This window comes from Phlebotomus papatasi, chromosome 1 (genome assembly GCF_024763615.1).
Source record: "Phlebotomus papatasi isolate M1 chromosome 1, Ppap_2.1, whole genome shotgun sequence".
In the NCBI taxonomy this organism is placed as follows: domain Eukaryota; kingdom Metazoa; phylum Arthropoda; class Insecta; order Diptera; family Psychodidae; genus Phlebotomus; species Phlebotomus papatasi.
The window spans coordinates 112,248,875-112,275,094 of NC_077222.1; the positions used below are offsets into that span (position 1 = coordinate 112,248,875).

The 26,220-nt window shown below is 34.1% G+C and overlaps 1 protein-coding gene and 1 long non-coding RNA gene across 2 annotated transcripts in view; one reads left to right on the top strand and one right to left on the bottom strand.

Moving 5' to 3' along the window:
• LOC129809624 (dual specificity protein phosphatase 10) overlaps window positions 1–23,011 on the bottom strand; it is a gene marked incomplete at its 3' end in the record, with an annotated part of 44,293 nt that extends 21,282 nt beyond the window's left edge. Inside the window, 2 exon segments of the mRNA XM_055859583.1 lie at window positions 22,651–22,695; window positions 22,775–23,011.
• Window positions 23,012–23,374: 363 nt separating this feature from the next.
• On the top strand, window positions 23,375–26,199 carry LOC129798454 (uncharacterized). Its single transcript, XR_008751422.1, has 3 exons — window positions 23,375–23,634; window positions 23,702–24,215; window positions 24,412–26,199. It is a non-coding gene; the product is annotated as an uncharacterized LOC129798454 (long non-coding RNA).
• Window positions 26,200–26,220: the final 21 nt, after the last annotated feature.

Genomic DNA, 26,220 nt, shown 5'->3' on the forward strand with positions numbered 1-26,220 from the left:
ACGTCCCGTCCGCCCGTCCGTCCGTCTGTCGTATAATCACTTCTGGAGAGAGAACGGAGAGAGATATTGACAACCAGTTTTCGGTAAAGGTTATATGCCAATGGACGGCTAGAAGTAGGTGATGTCAGATCTACTCCCACTCCCTTCTTACGCCAGTATGTTATAGGTGTTTGTTAGTATGTTATAGGTGGGCCTAAGAGCTTTCGATCAGTATCAAAGTTAAGGTCCTCCGACCCCCCACCCCCTAACTTGAGCTATAAGAGATCAAAAATTGAATTTTCAAATGGTCATATTTCTGGTTCTTATTATCGGAATTTGAAAAAAATTAGTGTTTTGGAAAGCTCTCGTGGAGTATTAAAGTCCTTCCCACACCACATCTTCATACGATTTAATAGAAGTTCGAATATTTCAAAACTAGACGATGCTTTTTCATTAAATTTTAGTATGTTGTAGCTGAGGTCGAGACCTTTCCAACGATAGATCGCACGATGTTCCCTGACCTGAGCTATAATCGAAAATGTCTTGATCAGACCATATTTTCGGTGTCTATGAAGCGATTTCGATTAAATTTTAGTATATAGGGGAAAGGCTCATAATTTTGTCCAGTTTCTTATTTTGGACAGTTTGACACTTAAAATAAATTGATTAAAATGATGGATTTTTATTCCAATATTTGATGAATAATGAATTCTATCTAAATATTTGTTCTTCTTCAAAGATTTTAACACTAAATGCGTTAAATTTTGAATATGATTTGAGTTAAAATTGCTTTGTTGAAAATTCAGTGTGAGCAATTGCTTACGAGAAATATGACAGAACTTCGTGTTTACTTCAGTCTTATTTAGCTGTGGTGAAGTACTAACAATGTTTCTTCGCTTTTTTTTGAGTGATATTATTGAATATTCATTGAATATTGTGTTGATTCACGTTAATGGTGATTTCTACATTTGAGTTGAAATGAGATTTGCCTTGTGAATTAGATTTTTCGTGTGAAGAATGCTAAAATTTTTAAGACATTTACCAGTGAGGTGATTCTCCTTATTTTGGACAGGTGTTTTTCTCACGAAATTTCGTGAAGTTTTAGCTTTTGTGATGACTAGGTTGGATAAATGCCTGGAGACACAAGGGAGCATCATCTCTACGAAAGTGATGTAGCGAGAAATGCTTTGAAAGGCTCCCGGAAAGGCCATGGAATGATCGAATCCGCACGTACTTGGAGTACCGACGTCAAGTCACTTTAATGAATGATATTTAAAGTTTCCGGGCTTCCGTGGATATTCTACGTTTCCCTTACATTACATGAACAGGAAGAGGACTTGGTAAGATTGGTTCATGAAACGTAGAACAATGGGCATCCTGTTGAGGCGGATTAGCTGTTCAAATTTACAGCCAAGTTGTCCAAATTAATGATAAAATTGTCCAAAATAAGAGTGAAATCCACCTCTACATATCAATTCATTTTTAAATGTATTAAAACTAATTTTAGTAAAAACAAAGACAATAAACCCTTGCCAAGTTTCTAAACAACCTTTCTGAAAAGACAGTAACAATAAAAGTCAATTAGTATTTAAAAGGGACAGATAATCCTAACCGGCTTATGTAGGTGAGATTCTTAATTTGAGCTAACTCGAAATGTACGCAAATTCGATTTAGAGCTGAAGTTGGGGGACGCTATTCAGTCATATTAAATCAAATTCGTGAAATTATACGAATTTTGTAATTAAACCAAAATATCAAGGATTTGGATGGACTGACAGAAAAGTGATATATGGGTGAAATGTAGACCAGAATGTTCTCTATAATTTTGCCGTAGAACATGATCTCATGGATTACTCAGAAGCCGAGAAAATCGAGGTTGTTTGTTTCTGAACTAGTTTTTTCGACCAGACCGCCCCAAGTGTTCATTTGATGAACTTCAACTATATCAAAGAATTGTTGTATTTTGTGAGACTTTCCATTTAAAACTGATTGAAACTCATTGGAGCTATTAAGCTCCAAAGAGCGGCCGGCCGGGAAAGTAACTTAGCCACCCATATATTCGTGATGAAACACATTTTGGCCAAATATGAGCTCGATCGGACGACATGAAATTTTGTTAGGATTATAGTAGGTGAGATTATTAAGAATCTCACCTAATATCGCACTTCAAACTTGGAACATCGATGCCTATAAGCAGACTGGACAAAATTATGAGCCTTTACCCTATTGCATCTCAGATCGAGATTTTTCTAACAATGGGTCCCATCTGTCTTCATACCAACCCACTGTACCCCGACCCGACCCTTACTATGTTCAAATGGACCGGACTCTATCTCTAATGTTTATTAAGCGATTTCAATGAATTTTTTTTCTTTTGTTGGCCTTCCGCAGTCAGACTATTTTAAAAAGAAAATAACCAGTGATAAGCTCAGATAAGCTTATGGTAGCTAAGATTCTTTACAGGTGACCTCGAAATGCGTGCAACACGGGATGTTTGCAACTCAGAATTGGGGGAATTTTGGGGATAAAGAATTATGGTTAGCCAATTTTATCCATTTCGACCGACAACAACAGTTTACTCTACTTTTGTCTTCCAAAATTCCCACAATTCCGAGTTGCAAACACCCCGTGTTGCACGCATTTCGAGGTCACCTGTAAAGAAATTCAGCTACCATGAGATAATCTGGACTTATCACTTTTATAAGTTTTTTCTTTTATGATATTTTCTCTTACTTGGAAAACGATCTCATCCATCTCACCTAATGGATTCAGTAAAATCAAAAATAAAACTGCATTAAGAATAAATTTTCAAAAAGGGGTGACAAAGCGTCCGATGCTTTGCGAGTCTTATGAGAGTTTTATGTTCAATTGTCGCGTTCGCTGATAGACTGACTTCTTTCTCTTTATTTCTTCTTAGTTTCTATTTCGTTCTTCTCTATCTTACTCTAATACCATACCAATGTTATACACGTTACGCTACACTACCACTTCTGTTTCGTCTATACCCAGCAAAACATCGTTCTGCATTTCCGCAATTTTTCTTTTTCCTTTATTAACGGCCATCAATCACTAGTACGGTAAACGGTAATCATAACGGCGATTAACCAAAGTTATCCAAATTTGTCAAAAGTAAGCGAAGCCTCACACCCGCTACTTAATGGTTGCTTTAGTGAAGTTTATTTTAAATCTACAATTTATTGCAAAAATATATATGTATATTGCAAATAATTTTTTTTTTTCATAATTTTATAGCCCTCAGCTGAATATCACTTCGCGAAAAAGAATACGTTTAAAAATTTCTGGTACAATTTGCTAAAAAAACAGAATTTTCAGTCGGGGATATACTTCATAGTCCTATAGTTCATCCTACAGTTCATCCTACAGTTCATCCTACAGTTCATCCTATAGTTCATAGTCTATTTTCTATAGACAGCATAACTTCGCAATATATATATACATATAAATTACACCCAATACACCATGAAAATCGTGATTTCCACCAAGTTGATAAATAATTTCAGAGAAAATATTCCAAGTTCATTTTGACAGAACGATATCTTTAGGAAAGTGCCTAAAATTTATAAAATATAATTGTAGAAATTGTGCAGAATTTTTATACTACGATCGGATCCAGATCAGAGCAAAATTCCGCAGAATTTTCGGCAGTTACACTTTCAAATCTGACGAATTTCTTGCAGAATTTTCCGGGTGGGAATTTCAAGATCTTTTGAATGAGCCCTCACCAGAATCCTTTCGGTCGAGAAATACGCTCTCCTCTCCTAGAGAGATTTTGACTTTTGACCATGAGAAACCATAATTGAAACGCTCAGAGCAGAAGTGGTCTCCTTAGTATGCATTTTTCTATTAAAAGAGTCCACTTCTGCTCTGAGCGTCTCAATTAAAAATGATTCAATGATATATACGTATATTATGAATATGCTCATATAATTAAATTCTAAAACACATAAAAATTAAAAATAAAGTCGCACGATGGGTTTTTGCACAATCCCAATAAACAAATGTGGAAAAATAAGAGGCAAAAAAGATAAAATAGCATATTTTTCCCCATTTTTTTTCAACACAATAAATTTTTATTTTAAATCAAGGTTTTATTAATAAAAAATTGAACATTTAAACTACATTTTCTGAAATTTGCATTGAAAAATTAAAAAAAAAAATCATGGACTTGTTTTTCGAAAACCTTTTTGAAAAATTTTATTTTGCGGTGGACAAGATTATTCATAGTAGGTTCATCTGAAATCAAAAAAACAAAAATTATTCATGTTAGCTGATGAGTTAAGCTTATTCTTGAATGAAGGATTTCTGAAGAAATTAAATTTAGTTATTTGGGAGAATTTCATACAAAAAATACCATTTTTGATGTATTTTACACCACGTTTCGGCATGTAGAATAAGTTATGATCAAGTAAAACATAAAATCCTACGTACAAGGAGTAGTTTAACTTGTCAGCTAACAAGAAATATGTGGTTTTTAGACTTCGGATGAACTAATTCCGAGAAATCATGTCGACTGAAAACTATGTTAAAAAAACATTAAGAAAATCAGGTCTCAATGGATAAATTTTTAAAATTTTTATTGAATATTTTAGAAATAGTATACTATACGTTATAATAGTACTTTTATATACCCAAGAGCTTGAATTACATAGTTTTTTTTATTATGCTGAAAAAAATTAGAGAAGATATTATGGTTTTTTAGTCTTCTTGATCCCCGTAACCCCTTTAAGAGTTCTTGAGTCGTCCTTCCTTCACATACTAATCAGCTAATATATATATAAAATAATAATAATAATAATAATAATAATAATAATAATGATGGCACAACATTCCATAAAGGAACTAGGCCTTCCCGCAAGGGGATTTCTAGACATGCATTAGGGTAATTTGCCTAAAGCGAGACAGTTTGGAAAGGGAGACACATCAGTGTGGAATGAGAGACACCTCCCTAAACACTTGAGCGAGTCGTCTGTGAAATTTACAGAACCTCTTTTTGGTTGGACGTCCAGGAAGTTCTTGGCAATTAGGGCTCCTGAACTGTTAACCGGACATAAAGGAGGGATTAGCATTACCATCCAATTTGCAAGTATACACAGAAAACCCTCAACATTTGATTTTCTACATATTTCGTATGATATTTTGTCATTAATATCAATATGTCCAGCTTTCCAAAAATTTTGTCCAGCTTTTCAAAATTTTGTCCATCTTTTCAAAATGTATTGTTTTTTAATTTGATAGAATATTCCAATTAATTGGTTGAAATATCTATGAAAAACTGTTAAGATTCTGTTAGAATATTTCACAAACAATCTCATGATGCAAAGAAAATGAAAAAAATATATATTTATTCGGCTTAAAAATGCATTTGAAATTGAACTTTTTCTTAAGTGTCTCGCTTTCCACCATTCACCCTATTATTTTTTTCTTGTACGGGATGAGGTTGTCAGGCCCATGCCCAAAATGACCAAAAATGTTTTTCTTTTTTTACTAATCAAAATGTGCAATTTTATTGAACAAAACAAACGTATTTTTTGAGTAACCCGTTCTTTACCATAGGATTACACATTAGACGCAAATTGAGTGATATCCGAATTGCTGTCGTGAAGATTTTTAGTTACTTAAGTCCTTCAAAAATAATTTGGAAAATAAATAGCCTGACAGAGATGGGAATACATTGTGTTGTTATTTTCTCGCTTAAAATGACGGAGAGAAAATTTGACATCCCGTCGAATTTGTCAAAAATGGCCTCTTTCTCTTTCCTGATTTAAATTTTAGTTGTGAATAGACAGTTGGTAGATTTAAATCTCCAATTTCTCAATAAATTTGGAAGGGCGTGACTGGGAAAATACACGTGAAGAGAGCGCCTATGACGCTCTTTAGTCACTGGGAGTATTAAATTATAGTCATTCGAGGAGAGTTGGAACAGTGGGAGAGATGGACCACTTCGCCTCCTGCCTACACCCTATGCACGATCTCCACCGTATTTGGTCTATTTGTGTCTTTCAACATTCTAATGAAAACCCCCAAGTTACAGCTTTCTACCTTTAAAATTGTACGAGAAAATTGAAATTGAATTTTTTGGATGTCTGAAAAATGGCCGAAAATTTTTATTTCGCCATAAGAATACGTGTATTTGGAGGTTAACTTTTTCGTCTCTTTTGGGACTGTAGTACCCAAAGAAGCATATGCATCTTCTATCAAAAACAATGTTTTTTAATTATTCAGAACTAATAAAAATCCGATTCTTGTGGATGATTACAAACTATAGGGATGTCCAAATGTAAGATATTTTTTGTAGGACTTCAATTAATTCCTGAGCTTAGATATTTTTGATTAAAAATTGTGAAATTGGCTTGCAGCATATGCTGCGGTCCGGAAAGAGTTAAGGAGAGATGGAACTTAATAGTTTTGGCAACACTTTCTTTGTGAATTTTGGTCAATGTTCTTCAAAAACTTTTCAAGTCAATCTTAGAAATTATTTTCCCTAAATTTCTGGTAAGACTGACTTGATACACTCAGCGAAATTGCCATCGAAGTATATGAGCCACATATTCCACAAAATAAATCATTTATACTGAAAAAATAAAATAAATTCCAATAAATGCAATGAAATAGTGTTCATGTCTAAAATCACTTCCCTCCTATTTTAAATTAATAAAATAAACTATAAATATTTTGCTAAAATTAGGGGTGTTCCATCTCACCCTCACTTTTTTTAAATCCTATTTTTCGAAGTGACTATTTTCATCTAGGCTTTTCTAGTATTGATATCTTAAATTTAGAGTCTTCAAATGATAAACTAGTGAGATTCGTCTTTGTCTCGCATTCAAAACGTATCCGCAATATTGAATATAAAAAAGGTGTGCCATCTCTCCTCGAATGACTATATAATAATTAGAGCGCAAGAGCAGCACTTTCTTAAAAGAATTTGGGAAGGTCTGCTCATATGAAGACTTAGTGTAAAGACAATTTTTTGCCTACTTACTTGTCCTTTCCACTACTGAATAACTCAAGTGAGCTTCTATGCATAAGTCGTAGCTATGTTCCGTGGAAAGATGCGACTGATTTTCACCCAATCAATTAATTCATATTACAATACTTCTTAATTCTAACGAAGTAAAAGTACAATTTTAATACACGCCTACTGCAACTTGGGAGAAACACCCCCCCCACAGTTAGAAGTTGCACTGTGAGTTCTTTTTTTAGTGTTATTTTAAAAATTTTCGTTATTTTTCAAGTACCCGTTGTGTACATCTAATTTGTTAGAGATGGCGCTTCGACAGGGATGTAATTAGGGGTAAAATCTTTTGGTATTTATTTTTATTTAATAGGCTGTGTGGATGTTGTCAGAACGTCCGGCCTAAAACTTTAAAGCGAAGAAGAAGAAGAAGAAGAATTTTATTTTATATATTTTTTGCTGAGTGTATTAGAATTATAGAATACGACGTAAAATTATTCCATTTTGAAATGAATTATTTTCTCACTTTCGCTAAAAATATCATTTCCAATGTTTTCAGGATTTGTATGCTTTTTTATTGTCAGAATTACTGTTTCTTTAGGGTAAATTAAGCTAATTCAAAACCTGCTCCAAATGGAAATCTTTTGCTACCCCAAATGGAAACGTCAATTTTTTCATAATAAAGACAGCATTAAATTTTTATATTTATATATTTCCTATACCACAGTTTCATTATTTAGTTAATTTTGCTCCAAATAAAGCGAAAATCCATTCATATTCACAAATTTTAATTTATTCATTTCTCAGAAAAATTAAAAGTGTATCTTTTCATCATTGAATTTTTCATCGATCGACCATGTTTTCCAATGAAAAACACAATAAAGTGACTGTTATTTATTCGTTTTGTTTAACATTTATGTCATATTTCTGGCTAATTTTAGTTAAATTAAGTGCTAACCTTTATTGTTAACGATACGTGAAGTTTTCAAATGAAATAATCACCTATTTCGTGAACAAAAAGGGTTTTTCTGAGGTGTCTGCAAATGTTTCAATAGGAAACCCCGGAAATATGATTTTTTGGAGAGATTTTCTTATTGTTTTAGATGGGAAAGGAGAAAAGACCAGGAATAAGAACAAATCCTGCACTCAGGAGCAACTTAACAAGGTTTTGGAAGCCTTTCGTCGCTGTTTCACTTACACTGTTTGTCTCCAATTAGAAACTTTCCCTTGTCTCCATTTGGATTAATATGTGTCCAATAGAAGCATTTTACACTCGTGCATTTTTCTTGTATTTAAGAAGTTTTCAAATTATATCTAAAGAATTTTCACTAAACAGTAACATTCTAGAAGAGTCAAGGAGCAAATTTATGTAATTCTCTTCAGAAAAAATATGAACTTAATGTGTTGAATCTTCTGTCAAAATTAAAGCATCTGGATCTGGAAATGATTTTTAATTAGGACATTTACCCTATACATCTATTATTCCTCATTATTTTTGCTTCGTTGTGGTAATAAATTTTATAGAATGCATATGAAAATACAAAAATAAGGAATTGTTTTTTAACTTATGTTTAAATATCAGCATCAAGTGTTACATTTACTATAATGCTAACGAAATATCAAACCAGTAATATTATATTCATTAAATAGAATCTCAAATCAAATCAAATAGAATATTTTGGGTAAGAAAATACTCACATTATAAGATTATCACATCTGTGAAGTTTACCATTTCTTCTGAAGAAATCAGATTTCTACTGAAGATCTGACAGTTCTGTCACACTAAAATTGGCAAGTTATTGAAGAACTGTAATCTAAATTATTTCGAGGTAAGATGCTGAAATCTTTTCTATTTTATGTTCTTTTATGAAGCGAGACAGAAATTTACCCAGAAGTTTTTTTTTTTGCAAAGATCTAGGAGAATTTCAAGTATAAATCATTATGTGAATCCAACACGAGACACAATTTAAATATTTTGCCACAAACTTGCAAATTGAATTGAAGTAGGTTAAAAAAACAAAAATTTTAATAGAGAATAAATTTATTTTAAAAATAGCTATCTATAAATTAGGATAAATTCATTACTTTTTATAATTATTCGAAACAATTAAAGATCAAGTCCATCATTTTTCTTAATTCTGCATAAAAATAGTAAGAAATAATAAAACATAATTGCTAACTCTAACTTATTCGTTGCATTGGAGTAGAATTTGTTTCTATAATACTTTCAAAACTTATTTCGAATCAGCTTTGGTAATACGATTGACATCTTCATGTGTCCTTTGCCTGGATTTCTTACACCGTATGATGTTGCATATCCATTCTCATTGACTGTTTCCATCTAAAATAAAAATAGGCTCTTTATCGTGACATGTGAGAACAGAGATGGTCACACTCAAGTAGTTCTGCATATTGCTTTCCATCAAAAGATGTGGTACCAATGAATGCCTGGAAATTTAAGATTGTATATAGTCAAGTGTGCTAATCTGGGCACTTAGCTATCTGGATCGTTTATGACGTTTATGGCTACGCTAACTAGATAATCTACTTAAAATAATATTTTTATTTCCGTAATATAGTCACTACAGTAACATAATATAACTAATCAACTTTGAGAAAAAGCAAAAATAATTCCAAAATCGAAAATGCGACCCAGTTCGTGTATGCTGACTTGTTTCAGTATTATCATTATTTTATAAATTTTCTTTAATATTTTTGATATTCTTTATATTATGTTTCTGAATGACACATTGAATAATTCTATGGATTTAGAAGAAGTAAAAAAGAATTTCATCAGTCCAAAAACCAGCGTTTAAGTAGCACTTTACGGAAAGCGATCTAGTTACCCCACCTTACTGTACAGGAATATTACAAGCAGTATCCAAAAATAATAAAGTATCAGTTTTTCAATTCATTTTTTAATTCAAGCCAATTTATTTTCATCTCACTTCGTCTTTTTACCCCCCGCCTTCCCATGCGTCTATCGCCGTCTTAGCGTTGATTCCAGCCTCCAGGACTAAACGATGGAAATGTCCCTTCGTAGACTGTGTGTTATCAGACCGAATTGAGAGAGATCAAAAACCACTTCCAAACCAAAGGTTTTTTTTTTAGAAAAGTGGGTGGTTTTTTACATTAAAAAAATACAAAAAAAAATACAAAGATAAAAAAGAATTATGTACTGGTCAGCTAATCACCACAAATCTGGGTCAAAAAAAATTTTTTTTTTACCCTCTCTGCAACGTCTTCAATTGTGATCCTTGGACTTTCTTTCTTTAAAGCACTTGCATTATCTTCAGCAAGGTTATCCATAAAGGTGGCAATCATGCATAGTGATATTGATATCCCCATTTCAAAATAGTACAAATTTCACACAGTCTCACACGCATGCCTGTCAGACTTTAAAATCCTTTGAAGTGTGTGAGGGAGTTTCTGACGTTCGGATATTTTGGAGTTGAAAAATTGCAGAGTCAGAGTTGTCAAGAGTGGGCGGTCTTGAAAGTGGTCCGAGGGGGTAGATAGTGGGAATTTGGGGTGGAATAGGGTGGGAAAATCAAAGGTATACTTCTCTCTGTGTGGAGTTCGAGCAGTATATTGGTGTCTATAATATTGAATAAAAAAATGGGACTTATCTTTCGTTTTTTAACACTAAATTTCTCTATTCAGGGATTCTTAAAACGGACATAGAGTTCATGTTGAGCAGATACAACGTATTTCGAAAAAAAACCACATATACATATTTCATGAATTTTAGAAGAACATACAGTAAAAATTATATCTTCTGTAAGGATTGTTAGTAATTATTTTAAAAAAGGAGGGCCGAAAATTTCTCAAAGCTTTTATTTTACGTAATATTTACTTGATTGCCTTGAAACCTTGAAAATTTAAAGAAATTCATAAAGATTATTTATTTTAAATATTTGAAGACTTAGTCACTTCTATATTGATTGCAACCAAATTTGAGAATTTTCGCTTATCAAATTTTGCCTCATATTCCCCTATTTGTTTCTTGAATTAAAAAAAATACGACTTACGATTGGTAGGGAGTCTTTAGCAAAGGATCGCACGTACTTCGAGCGCTTCACTTTTGAGGCACTTTTCCGTGAAATATTTTATGGATTGAAGTGTGGAGGCTGCATACGGCTTTATTTCGGTCCACAAGTGCAACTGAGAGCTTCAGACGAGTTGCGCACAGTTCTAAAATTACTGGAAATCTAAAAGAGGAAATTTTGTCAAAAAGTTGTGAATATTCGACTTTAGTTTATTCATTTCATTCATATATCGACAATATAAAAATATTTGATTAACAAGGATTTGAATTGAATTGCCCCCTCCGCCCTCTTCATTAAATTGAATTTACATGTAAGCTGAGTTGGGGCAAATTAAGGATCTCACTAATTGAATTAAAGAAAGTTTATCACTATTAAAAAATATAACAGACTTTTTGCGAAGGGCATTACCCCTAATTCCTCTCTGGACACAAAAAATTTTTTGCCGATTTTGCAAAATTCGACCAAGTTTCCCATGCTCTCTCTCACTATATTTTTTGTGCACACTTATAATTCTTATACCAATAAAAGCCCTATTTATCTGACTATTTATGAGCCCAATTATTAGGGTAAGCACAAGTTGATAAAAAAATTATGGGCACAATACCTGTGGAATGACACCCCCAGAGGATTTCGCTGGTCGCTGTTTTTGCAATTTCTCACAATGCACATCATTTTTTTCACTTGCCACCACTAAGATCTATCATTAAGTGTTTTCTCACACCTTTGCACTTGTTTTTAAAGAACTTTCTTCACTATTTTCCGGATTTTTCACAAAAACTGCGCGAGTAAATTCGTGGAAATTGCTCCACGCGAGAACTGTCAAAAGCCGTTTGCATGTCTTTCCGCCAGATTCGCTAGTTGTTCACTACTAGTTCTTCGCACAACCGCACGCGCCGCCCTCACGCTCGATTTTTGAATTCTCTATATAGAATTTGCTAAAATAACGATATTGACAGAGGGGTGGGGAGAAATATATGACAAAATATAATGAGAAAGCAATTTTCTTCCCCTACTTTGCAAGTACACTGTACGTTCTTCCACATTTGCCCCTATATTTTTCCAAAAGTAAACAATGAGAAGTCAGTATGATATACCTTCTTTTGAAACAGGAATAATAAAAAAGAGATTAAATATAATATAAAAAATTATTCATGTTTACAGTCGTGAATAAGTTGCTAATATGTTTTCTTGAATTGTTACTCTAATCAATAGAGTTTGGAATGAATTATTGTAAAGAATTTAGATTCAGTGATCGTTAACCCATTTCTTACCATGGTATTATACATCATACGCAAATTGAGTGATTTTATATGATTTATTCCAGGGCAATTGATATTCGAATTTCTGTCGGGAATGGATTTTTAGTTACTTTAGTCCTTCAATTACTTGGAAAAAATAGCCCGTTAGAGACGGGAATAAATTTTGTGGTTCTTTTCTCGCTTCGAGTGAAGTCATGCAAAAATTTTGCTCAAAATGCCGGATGAAAAATTCAACATCCCGTCGAATTCGTTAAAATTGGCTTTCATCCACTTTCCTAATATGAATTCTGGTTGCCAATGTGTTTTCTTGGATAGTTACCTTATCTAAATCAATAGAGTTTCTAATGAATTAATGTACATAATTTAAATTCAGTGACCGTTAAGACACGTGTTTGAGGGCGGCTCTCCGCGCCCCCACAATGGATAAAAAAGTTTTCTTTTCAAAAAATTCATCTATTAATCTGTAAGAAACATATCCCAAAATATGAACATTCTATCTCAAGTATTTCTGATACAATGACTGAATGGGTTAAGACGTGTGTTTGGCAGTGACTCCCTGCGCCCCCATAATAGATAAAAAATTCTTTTTAAAAAAATCATCTATTAATCTATAGGAAAATTAATTCGAAAATAATAAATTCTATCATCTCAAGTATTTCAATTGCCTAAAACAGTTCTTACTCTGTTTAGCCTAGTATTATATAGCTCTCTCTTTGACTTCGAGCAAAAAAAATCATCAAAACGTCACTTGTGTCTTTATCAATTTGAAAGTAAAGTACTATTGTGATATATCACCTGCAGGCAATTAGTCATTTTGCCATTTAATCGAACCAAAGATGATAAAGTGCTGTATAGTGTTCCATTTGTAGAGAGAGAGATAAAAAATTGACGGTAGGTGCGAGTGGATATGGTTGTAAGTGTCACGATAAGGGCTGATAGCAAATGCTTAAATGTATTAACTTTTTTTTTAAAAGTATGGATTTGTATTTTTTTGCAAAACGACCAAAATTTCCCCATATAAACTTTTAGATAGGAGGCAATATGGCCATAAACAGCCCTCCTGTGATGACCATGACCAGGCTGATGGCTTTTCTGGACAGAAGGTCTCACTTCTCACTAACTCTGAGTCATCATTATGGGTGATCTCTATTTTACGAAGATTTGTATACCATATGCTCCGAATGAGGCGCATTTTCGTCCAGATTTTGGTCATAGAAATAGAGCAGAATAACTAATGATTACAATACCCTCATCATGCTAATTAAATTTGATCATATGAGTACCATACTCCTTACTTTATACTTTCAACGAATTAATACGTCTTTAAATTCTCTATAACAATATTAAACATGCATTCTACGCGCATATTTAATTATAAATTTTGTTCCATATTACAAAAATTAACTTAGAAGTTTTATTCCAAAAAGTTTATTAATTTTGCCACCTAGTATTTTAATTTAGAAATGTTTAAGAAATTGACTTACGTCAAAAAAAGGGACAGATAATCCTAACCGGCTTATGTGGGTGATATTCTTAACATGAGCTAACTTGGAATGTATGCAAATTCGATTTAGAGCTGAAGTTGGGGGACGCCATTCAGTTATTTTGAATCAAAATCGTGAAATTCTACAAATTTTGTATTTAAACCAAAATATCAAAGATTTGGATGGAGTGACAGAAAAGTGATATATGGATGAAATGTAGACCAGAATGATCTCTATAATTTTGCTGTAGAACCTGATCTCTTCGATTAATCAGAAGCCGAGATAATCGAGGTTGTTTGTTTCTGAACTCGTTTTTTCATCCAGAGTGCCCCAAGTGTTCATTTATTGAACTTCAACTAAATCAAAGAATTGTTGTATTTTGCGGGACTTTCCATTTAAACCCCTATTTTAAGTGTCTCGGTGGAGTAGAGGCAGTCAAATTGGCATCTGAGTGATTTCAAAGCATTATTGGAAAAATCAATTTTTTCACACTTAAACGGCAAAATCGGAGTGATAGCGTGGTCTGAGCGGAAAATGATGTATGGACGAAATGTAGAGACAAATGTCTTCTACAATTATGTTGAAGTAATCATCAAAATCGGTTCAGCGACAGTCGAGATAATTGAGGTTATGTGATATTGAAATTGGTTTTTCGACTGTGGCGCCCCTGGTGTTGGCCCCACGAAGTTCAAATATTCTAGAAAGTTGTAGCATTTAGAGAGATCTTTCGTTTAAGCCCTCATTCATCAAAATCGATCACATAGAACCGGAGATATGATTTTTTGAATTTTGTGAACTTTGACCCCTCATATCTCCGGTTCTGTTTTAACCACAGCGCGCTTACGCACCATTTTGGAAACGTCCTAGACTGGACTACAACATACTAAAATTTCATTAACTTGCACAATGCCGTTTTTGAGAAAAGTGACTTTGAATTTCGATGAATTTTGACGCTATCACAGCGCCATCTGTGGTGACTTTTTGAACTTCCATCTGAAAGTGCTCATCGAGACGAAACCAAAAAGGTAAAATTTAGATCGCTATGTTAATTAGAACCGGAGATAGAGGCCGGTCAATGTTCGAACTTTGACCCCTTATAGCTCGGGTCAGGGGTTTTAGATCGACTTAAGGTTTTTTTTGTTTGACAGGTATAATCAACGGCTACAACATACTAAATTTTCAGCCCGATGCACAATGGAATTTTTGAGTTATTTAACTTTTAAGATTTAAAAATTTTCTTTTTAATAATAGCGCCCCTAGCGGTGGTTTTATGAACTTGCGATGTTAAAAGGGGAAGTGGCATTTCACGAGAGCTTTCCAAAAAGCCCTCACCTTTTAAATTCTGACAATTAGAACCGGAGTTATGGCCATTTTAAGAAATTTTTTTTGGACCCTTATAGCTCGGATCAGGGGGGTCGGGGGACCTTAAGTATGGTATTGATGGAAAGCTCTAAGGCCTAGCTATAACATACTAAAATTTGAGTCCGCTGAATGCCATAGGGGCGAAGCTATTGAGAAAACAAAAAAAAGGGGGGTCTTCAAAATGGCGGAAGGAGGGGTGGGGGGTGGGGGGTCTATGCACCAAGTTGCAATTTTCATGCGATATATAACCTTTGCCGAAAACCGCAAGCCGATATCTCTTTTAGTTTAGGTTTAGGAGCTATTAAGCTCCAAAGAGCGGCCGGACGGACGGGAACGGTTTTTAGCCATCCATATATTCGTGATCAGGAAGTGTCAAAACACATTCTGGCAAAGTTTGGGGCCGATCGGAGGACATGAGATTTTGTTAGGATTATAGTAGGTGAGATTATTAAGAATCTCACCTAATACAGTACTGGCTGCAAAAGGTTTGTATTTTGACTCAGAATGTGTCAATAGTGATGTTCTGCTTGGACAAGAAAAATTGTAAGAAACACGGATTTGACCTAGATCCTTCTCCTCCTTTATTACTAGGACAACGTTTCGGAGCTTGTTGGCCCCTTCCTCAGGTATGCAAAGTAATGGGTGGGAAATAGGGTCTGGACACAAAATAACTACGTATATACACACTACTGGACAATAATTGCATGCTGGTGGTCAGAATGCGACCTTAAGTACGTTAAGTACGTTACGACCTTAAGTGCGAAGGTGAGAGTCGCATTCTGACCTCCAGCATGCAATTATTGTCCAGTAGTGTGTATATACGTAGTTATTTTGTGTCCAGACCCTATTTCCCACCCATTACTTTGCATACCTGAGGAAGGGGCCAACAAGCTCCGAAACGTTGTCCTAGTAATAAAGGAGGAGAAGGATCTAGGTCAAATCCGTGTTTCTTATTATCAAAAAATTAATCTACTGACCGATCATCTAATAAAAAAAAATAGAATCAATTTTATTTACAGTTATAAACTGAAATTCATTTCGAGTATTTCAAAAATAAGAAAATTTTAGTGTAATGTCAATAATTATTTAGTGTCTTGACAATTATTAGGGGTAAAAATAAGTTCTCGCTGTTCGATAGATGATGCTGTCAAAGTCTGTACGGACTGGCATCATTTGTGACGTCATAATGATTCTTTATTAATAGATATTGTAATTGGTAGTACATTTTGTTTTGGAAAAATGTAAACAACATATTTCTTCATAAAGTTTAAAATCACGAGTGACGGGACGAAAAAGGCTAATTTACGGGAACTTTTGTTGTTCTGCTTTCGCCAAAAGAAATCTGCGGCTGAAGGACATAATAGAAATCTCGTAGACACTTACGGCGACCATGTTCTATCAGAAACAACATGCAGACGCAGAGATTGGTTAAGACACGAAGTTCTCTCATATTTTTCGTACGCAATTGCTCACACTGAATTTTCAACAAAGCAATTTCAACTCAAATCATATTCAAAATTTAACGTATTTAGTGTTAAAATCTTCCAAAAAGAACAAATATTTAGATAGAATTCATTATTCATCAAATATTGGAATAAAAATCCATCATTTTAATCAATTTACAGTCGAGTTCCTCAAATTTGAACGACAGTTGAGTTCAAAATGTAAAATTTGAGGTTATGTGAAGAAAGTTTTGCGTGGAGTGCCATTTTTCTCTGGTATTTCCTCAATATTATCGTTTTATATTAACTTCCGTAACAAATTTCATTTATTTCACAATAAATTACATTGATATATTCTCTAAAGTTGTTCATCTTAATTTACGGAAAGCGCATTTCACATGAATTCCGTTACGTTTTTGTAAATATCGTTCAAATTTGAGGAGTGAGAAATGTCATCTATACCCCCCAAATGTTCAAATTTGAGGAACTCTACTGTATTTAAACTGTCCAAATTTATCCTCAAACTGTCCAAAATAAGAAACTGTACAAAATTATGAGCCTTTCCCCTATGTCCCTTGTCCATAAATACCACACGTTACTCTAAAGCGTGGCAAATATTTTACATAAAGTTCCAATTTTGCGCGCTCTTCAGATTTTTTTTTAAATTTTAATCCTTGACTAATATCATTAAAGAATAATTTTTAAACCTTTAAAGACGAATTTAAAGACGAATGGCATTTACAGCGACAATAAAGGTTTTATTTATTTAAAAGTGCTATAGTGTCCTCGGTAATAGTCTTATAAACATCTCTTGAAAGTTTGAACTCATTTTGACTCTTCGTTTTGTTGCTATTCCCAATTTTGTGTGACAGGTCAGAGAAAAAGCAACAAAAAATATTTGTGCAAAAAAACTCATTTCCAATTTCCATAAAAATATCGATTTAAAGTTATCTGACTAAAATAAATTTATTTTTTACTGAAAGATATGTCATTCTAAATTTGTATATTTTATTTAAAAAATTTGAATAAACTAAAAATGTGAATTTTAGAAGCAAAATGAGTTTCAAAAACTTTTTATATTTTCTCACCTAGCGCATAAACTAAAAGAGATAATGAAGAATGGATGGTTTTTTCGACTTTATTGGATCATAATTATCCTAGAAAACATTGTTTTAAAACTTTTTTCGCATATTAAAGAAAACACCGTTAGAGGGTTAATTTAAAATTGAACAAGTCTCTTATTTTTTTTGTTTAAAGTAAACTCCTTAACTTTTGCAAAAAATTGTAGATTTCCTTTAATTTTACTCTCAATAACTGTGACTTCAAAGAAAAATTATCATAATGAAAAAAATCGCAATTTTCTTACAATTGAATCTAAAGTTATGTTTTGCTCTAAATAAAAAGTTGGGAATTTTTTTTAATCCTAATTGTTGCTTTTCCACCCTTAAAGGGTTAAAAATACTGATTACTGAAGTATATAGACGAGGGTTACTGGAACTGAACTTTATTTGACCACAGCCTTTTTATACAACCGAACTTAGGATTTATACTATCCCGTAATGCCTGTATGCAATTTTACAATATAGATACTCAAATTCAATACATATGAACTACTTAGTCTTGGATCACTCGTTTTACTTCAATTTTCAGATTTTGACGAAATTTTACCCAATGTTCGCGATAAGGAATTGGACTTTTTCATACATAACTAACGAATCAGGGTTATGTATATGTACGTATCACATTATTACTAATCACCCAAAATAGGTGCGTAATATATTGAGGTCGTTATCAAATAATTGTAAAACGAATTATTACATAGACAATGTCAGCAGAATATACACGTACAGACAATTGCACTAAAACAAATTAAAAATGCATTTAAAGAAAATGAGTTAAACAGAAGAAACCTAAATTTTCTTAAAGATTACAAATAAGTCAAAAGCTGATGACATCTATCAGATTCTCACAAATGATTTCTCATCTATTCGTTACTTTATTTCTTTAAGCAATGTATATATCTGCTGATGAAAAAGGGCGCCAAAGGGGCGCGACTTTTGTGGGCTGGAGGGAGTTAAGGGCAAGACGCATGTTGCTGTCGATAAATGGGAAAACACTCGTTGAGAGCATCCTTACAATATCATTTAATAAAATAATTTTCATCTTTCCCTCTCAGTTTTGGTTTTGCGACCGCATGCCTGAAAATAACCCTGAAAATCCAGGGGTGGACTTAAAATAAACTTAATCATTTAGCACTAAAGTTTAAGGCTGAAGTCTAGTAAAAATACGGCGTCTCCATACAAGTATGCAAAATTCACAGCTGAATAATACATAGGGGAGACAGGGGTAGAATTAGCCAGCAAATGAAGCTTTTTTTCGCGCATGATTTGTGAAAAAATGATAAAGTTTGTCTAATGTTTTTATGTTTCATAAGTAGCATTAAGATATTGGCTGTATAAAACCGTATAGTTAAGAGCTCTCAAATCCTTGGCTTTTTCTAGAGAGGATAATGAAAAAAGTATGACACATTGGCTACACCTGCCCCGGCCTGGGTAGATTTAGCCACTTTCGGGGTGCTATTTGCCACCAGTTTTCCAGACGAAATTTTAAAACTGGAAATACCAAGTGTTATTTCACTTGATCCACTGAAGCCCACTGATACTAAATATGTAACTTAAACCTAATGAAAAAGACTTTAGCCGACTTTTTTATGACATTTTTGTAATTGCGGCAAAATTGATGAAAATATCCTGAAAAAATCTATTTCACAAATTTTTCATCCGAATGGCAATATTGCTTGGAATATCAATAGTACTCTTTCATCTAACAATTATCCATGTATTAGTGAAAAATCATTGATAGTTTTATCCGGCCACGGAAGAGTGGCTACAACTACCCCGAGGGCTGTTTTAGTGTTTTTCATCTTATATAAAAAATTGGATAATTATTATCCAAGTGAAAAATATTTTTTAATTAGGTTTATGAAACCAGAAACGAGGTAAAACTATGAAATCTTGACTACAAACTCAGAAAACCAAATGCTGGTCCAAAAACTGAAACATCAAAACTGCAGTTTTATACCCATTTTATAAAAATGCTTCTAAATTGTAGGATAACAGGATCAGACTTATAAATATTTCTGGGAATATGGGGATGTGTTCCTACTTTCATTAAAAAATACTTTGCTCAAGGTACATTTTAAGGGAACCGAGAAAAATCCACTGTCTACTTCTGCCCCTGGCTAATTGTACCCCGGTCTCCCCTACAATTTTTGAGATGTGCCTTTGAAAATTCAACTTGGATAGGGTTTTCCAGTCTCTTTCGAACCATGTTTGAATTTTTAGGAAAAATAATTTTATTTTCGTGATAAAAGTTTTACAAACTTTGGTGCTCTCTTAAAACATACCTCAAACAAAATATAACTAGTCCTAGGATTTTTAAGGTACAGAGATAATTTTTATTTTGTTGTGTTCGTAAGGAGATGCGGAAAAATATGAAAATGGCCAAAAATATGAATGAAAAAAATGGCCAAAAATATGAAAATCCCCAAAATATGGGAAATAGCGTAAAAATATGAAAATATAAAAATATAAACCCCAGCAGAATAAAATTGTAAGAAAGTATCGATCGTGAAAAAACAAAATTCACATCCCTTTCTCTCTCAAGCATTTTACATATCCACTTTTTTGTTCTCAAAATTGGATTCAATGATATGAATTTGTGTTGATGTTCATAAAAATAGAAGTGAATTTTGATTTCATTAAATTTGGCTAATTCAAAAAAAAAAAAATAAAAAATAAAAAAAAATAAAAATAATTATAATAATAATAATAATAATAATAATAATAGCACAACATTCCACAGAGGAACTAGGCCTTCCCACAAGGGGAGTTCGGGACACCCATTATTATTTTTTTCTTATACAGCGATGAGGTTGTTAGTCCCATGCCTCGTCTAATAAAGTGTAGTGAAGCTCAGTTGATGCAATTCGTTCGAACCCCTTTAACGCCAGAAAAATTCCTGGCGACCTAAAGAGGATTCGAACCCGGGACACTTGCATTATAGAGCGAGTGCTCTACCACTTGACCCATTGAGTTCTGTCCATTAACTATTCTCAATTACTTCTTCATAATTGACTTCTCTTTGTGTTGGTTCCTGTCACGACTGTTTGGTTGTTTTGAAACACGACGAGGACTGGGGGAAACAGTCGAAACAAGAACCAACACAAAGGAAAGGCGATAATGCAAAATCAATTGAGAATAGTGCTAAAAAATGTTCAGGAGGGAAATTTTCCCTTTCAAATTTTCATTGGAATTGCACCATTTATTCTCAACGATTTTACCCGACAAAACCACCTTTCTTTAGAATGAATATTTTTTCCAAACGTACGACTTTTTTGGAGCAGAGGGAGCAATGTACATAAATTTAAATGTACAAAAAAATCTAATTAGATTTCATTAAAATTGGAATATAACCTTTTTTCTTTATTTTGGAAATTCTTATGATTTTTTTTTATTCTCGCAAATCAATTTAGCGTGGAATGAAATTTTTATGAGATTTTGCCACTTTGAAAATTTTACGATATAATGTAATGAATCTGAAAATTAATAATCGGTAAAACAAGTTATGAATTCCAATTACATTTGAACACAAATTTCATGAAATTTTCGAAATACAATAAATTTTCAAAAGTTTTTACTCGAACCATTCAAAAACTTGAAAAAAATTATCATTGAGAATTTTATTATGATTTTAAATGAGAATTTCAAAACATTTTTAATAAATATTTCCTTGATAAACTTGATTTTATGTTTTATATAAGTTTTTGGGTTATATAAATCAAAGAGGAAAATCCTGGACCTGTGTTCTGAGTCGAAGGATGCAGAAATGACTCACTCTCGGTGTCAGACAGCAAACAACACGGTTAATCGAGTGATTTTCGGTAATAACAAAATTCAACTCACAATCGAATTTTCACGCATTCCGAGTTGCACTCAGTTCGAGGCCACCTTTAAAGAATCTCAGTTACCATAAGCTTATCATGCCTTATTTTTGATGTAACGAATTTTCATATAGTTACACATAGTTGTGGATAGAGAAAATTTTCAATAATGTCCATCACTGGAAAATTATCGTCAGAGATAAATTGTTGATAATTTGGCGGAAAATGATATGAGATTCATGTGGTCTGTTAGAGACTATAGTATAGACAACTCATAAAAGGAAATTGTGCAACCAAAGACTTCATTTTACGCATTTTACGTCACGGAAAGCGTAAAGTGTACTTAAATTATTAACTTTAAATTGCGCCATATACCTAGTCTTTTCTGGAAATCGTCATCCCTGAAAAGGAAAGCCAAGGCATTTCATACATTTGTGACTTTTTTTTAAGTTTACAAGAGTTTACAAGCATGTCTCTTAACATTCTGATCCGGGGTGATCTTTCCTAATAAGTCATATTTTTTGAATGATTTAATCATTTAGTGATATAAATTATGATGATTCCTAAATGAATCACAACTCCGTATATTTTTGATTGCGAAGACACACTGCAGTCCGACACTGAGTCTGACCTTCCATCCCCTTTGTGACGTGGGTCACGGGTGCAATATTGTGAATGACGTGGCCCAGTGAAGGGAGAGTCCGAGTCATGTTGCACATGATTCTCCCCCTTTAGTGACTCATACCCACATTTTCCAGATCACCCTAGAATCATTGCATAATTGAGATGATTTTTTTCGGTTTTCGTCCCTCTCTTAAAATGATTCTGAAGGCATCATAAGTCCACCCTACGCGATATCCCTGGTACTCAGAACGATAAATGATAAATTTAATAAAGTGCGTATGATTGGTGTGACGTCGTTTTTACCGAAATTCATTTGATTAACTGTGTTGTTTGCTGTCTGGAACAGATAGTGAATCATTTCTGCATCCTTCGACCCAGAACACAGGACACAGGACCAGGAACTTTCAAAGATATTTAAATAATGTAATTTTCCCCTTTTTGAACAATAGTGTCCCTTTTTCGTGGACGGCGGTGGACGCAATACTGTACATTGTAGATATTTTTTTGGAGAGTGAATAAAAAAATAAATTTACCTTGCGATGCGTCACATTGATCAGTGATGATAACTCCAATTTGACCTTAGGAACGAAATGCAAACAAAAAAGCATGGTGTCATTGCGTATTGGTATTAGAGTTAGAGCAAACATTAAAAATTACCTGTATTTTTTGTACAAAATGCAGTCATCAAAATCACCAACACACCGTGTTGGTGATTTTCTTCATAGCTATTATGCAGGTCTAATAACTTCCTGCAGTCCTTCGTACTTATAGAGTAAATGAGGGTATAGGTTTCTATAGAACTTGTTGATAATAATGAAATTCCCTTCCTCCTGAAATTCCTACCAGGTAACTCAGTCTTTTGTAAAACCCAGCAAGGGGTGATGACTCCTGAAAATAAACAAATGCTGTGTTTTTCTGTTGAGACACAGGAGCGCTGCAATCATTCTGATGATAATTTGAATTTTGAAACTTCATAAACGACATTTATGATATGTAGTGCCATCTAGTGGTTGACATTGGCGTAAATTCCACTTTCGAAATGTTGCGTTACTTTCAAGACAAAGACCCCACTCTCTGCTAACGGTATTTCTCTTTTTTTGGATGGAAATGGGAATCGCAGAGACAGGAAAAATAGTGTCCAGTCTAGTGAAAAGGGCTGAAAAAATGAGTTGGAATAGTGCAAGTGTTTAGTGTGATATTTAGAAACGACCGACAAACCATATAGAAATAGAACGTCCGAGGAAAAAAGCAGTTTGAGAAAAAAAAGCTCATTCAGGATTCCGGGGAGGATTCAATGATGACTTCCTCCCTGGCGGGTGGACGAATGATGAGGCTGGTCACAAGCAGAATGTGGAATTTCTCTATGGCAAACCTCATCATTCGTCTACGCGCCGTGAAGGAAGTCCCCATTGAATCCTCCGCGGAATCCTGAAGGAGCTTTTTCTTGAAAGATGTTGCAGTGGGGGAAGACGAAAATCCCAATTTGTGACTGAAATTTATATAATATTCATGCGGAGGTGAATAATGTCGATTAAGGGTTCAAAGTGCAAACTGAACGACATATGATTGCCTTTACCATTTCAGGGGCAAATAGTTATCGTCATAACTTTGATAGCTAATCCCTTTTAAACCCTTTAAGCCTCGATAGATCACGACGTCCTTGGGGAGACTCAGGGGCTTGTTCTTAAAGGAATAGGGGAGATATTTGGTTCATGCTCTTCTCTCCTGATCCATAGTACTGCTTTATGGTCTCCATGGCCCTCGTTATGGCTTCCCTGCTCCCGGATCCACGCGAAGTGCTGCATAATTCCTTTTCCGACAAAGCTGTTTTTTCTGCTCCCTCAAGGATAAATATATTATCTAAGCTTCAGTCACAAATTGGGATTTTCGTCTCCCCCGGCTACAGCATATTTCTCTCAATAAACCTCGAGCCCATCTCCACCTACTAGACGACCACTGGCTGTTACTCAGAGCACCATCAAGGTCACCATAAAGTTGGTGATCAGGAAGCCAAAGGAGAACCTCTCGCCATTCCTTTACAATCTCGTCAACAAAGTCATGAGGGCGCACAAATTTGATCCCGCGAAGGCCAAGCTAGGTATTTTTAATAAATCACATAAAAATGCCAATTTTATTTTGCGGAAAAATTTTCTAGTGATTTTTAGATAGATAATTAAATTTTCTATTTACTTTTCTAAGCGCAAAAAAAAAGAAAAAAAATTACTATACGGCTATTATCAAAGACCATACGGAACATTTTTCAGGATTTAATTTTAATCTCAATCTGTTAATAGCTTCATTCACTCTAACGGTAACGATAACGGTATCTTATTTTGGCTACGGGATTCGCAGAGGCGACACATGACAAAATCGCATTGTATTGAAAAGTTGTGAAAAAAATTGATTGCTGTGGTGTGGTGGTCAGGAGTGCCAGGGAGCACCCCACATCCACATCAGTAACGAACAGTGAAAGTGTAGAGAGCCATGGAACGTTCGAAGAGAAAAACAGTCTGTGAGAAGACAAATCTCACTCAGGATTCCCAAGAGGATACACTGAGGACTTCCTCCCTTGGACGTTGGCGAATTATTAGGCTGGCCACATGGAGAGGGAACAGCAGAAACTTGTCGGCAAAGCAGATATGCAACACTTCGCGTGGATCCGGGAGCGGGGAAGCCATGAAGAGGGCCATAGGCACCATCAGGCAGCACCATGGATCAGAAGAGAAGAGTAGGATCAAAATGTCTGCCATATCCCTTGAAGAACAAGCCCCGAAGCTTCTAATTTTCGTGAGGTGTCGAGGCTCCAAGCAGCTTTCTTCTCCATCGGCTACAACATCTTCACCAAGAAGCCGTTGGTAGGAATAGCACCTCAGCATCTCAGCATTTTTCAGAAAACGTGGTGAGTCGCAATACACATTTTAATAATTAACAACATTGCATTAACTGCATGTCAGTATAATTTTTTAACGATTTGCAAATAGATAATAATATATTATATTTGCTATTCTAAGTGCAAAGCAATAAAATAAGTTTTGTAAGAGAAGAGAATCCGTGAAAAATCCATTACATGTTTTCTGTTTTATAAGAAAACTTTTCTTTATAATTTTAAACGTAAAACTTGAGCGAAAACCGCTTAATCGCGATAATTCCCTAATGCTTTATAGATAACTATTTAAATTTTTTATTTAGTGTTCTAAGTGCCAAAGGAAGAATATAATTTTGAAGGTATAACACAAATACGATTAAAATTTAGATTTTGTATGTAAAAACAATGCAAAAAAATGTACCGCTCACAGGATTTGAACAGTCGGATACTAAAAATAATGATATGTTAAAGCGGGTGTTAAAGGAAAGCAATTGTTCAGCTCGGAAAACAATTGCAGGGTTTTGAAATAGCCGCGTAAATGTTTTAACGTTCGAAAACAATTGCAAAGTTTGGATTTTCCCGCCTAAGCAAAGTGATTTAAATGTGTTGAATCCGGTTTGTGTCTTGGTTGAAAAATTTGCCGCTTTTAACATTTGAAGTGTTTGAAATGTTCAAATGTCCTTACACTTAAGAACTATACTTCAGTCGAGCTAAATTTAGATAGTTATAAATTCAAGTTAAATCTCCTAAATAAGCGTTTATATACTAGGATACTCAATGAATATGCATCTCAAACATATTAAATGAATCTGATAGTAAAATTTGGTGTGGTCGTGTTGGTTAACATTCAAGAAAAACTGCATTTCATTCAATAGTAATATGCAAATTCTGTCCAAAAGAAAAATAGGTAATAAAAAATAGTTGTTAAAAGGAAAAAAAAGAGGGGTGTGTGTGTGGGAAGAAAAAAAAGGGGGTAACGACGAATATATAAGAATTATCAGAGGTTAAAAGTGGGAGAGGGGGGGGTAACAATAATTAAATATAGAATTAGGAAAAAAGAATTAGGAAGGGAAAAAAAGGGCAAGGAAAAAGACAGGAAGAAGAAGAGGAGGGAGATAAGCAGAGAGAGAGAAGAAAAGAGGAAAAAGGGAAGGGCAAAGAAAGGAGGAGGAAAGAGGGAGAAGGAGGAACAGAGAGAGAGAAAGGAAGAGCAAGGGGGGAGGGTGGTGGGAGTGTG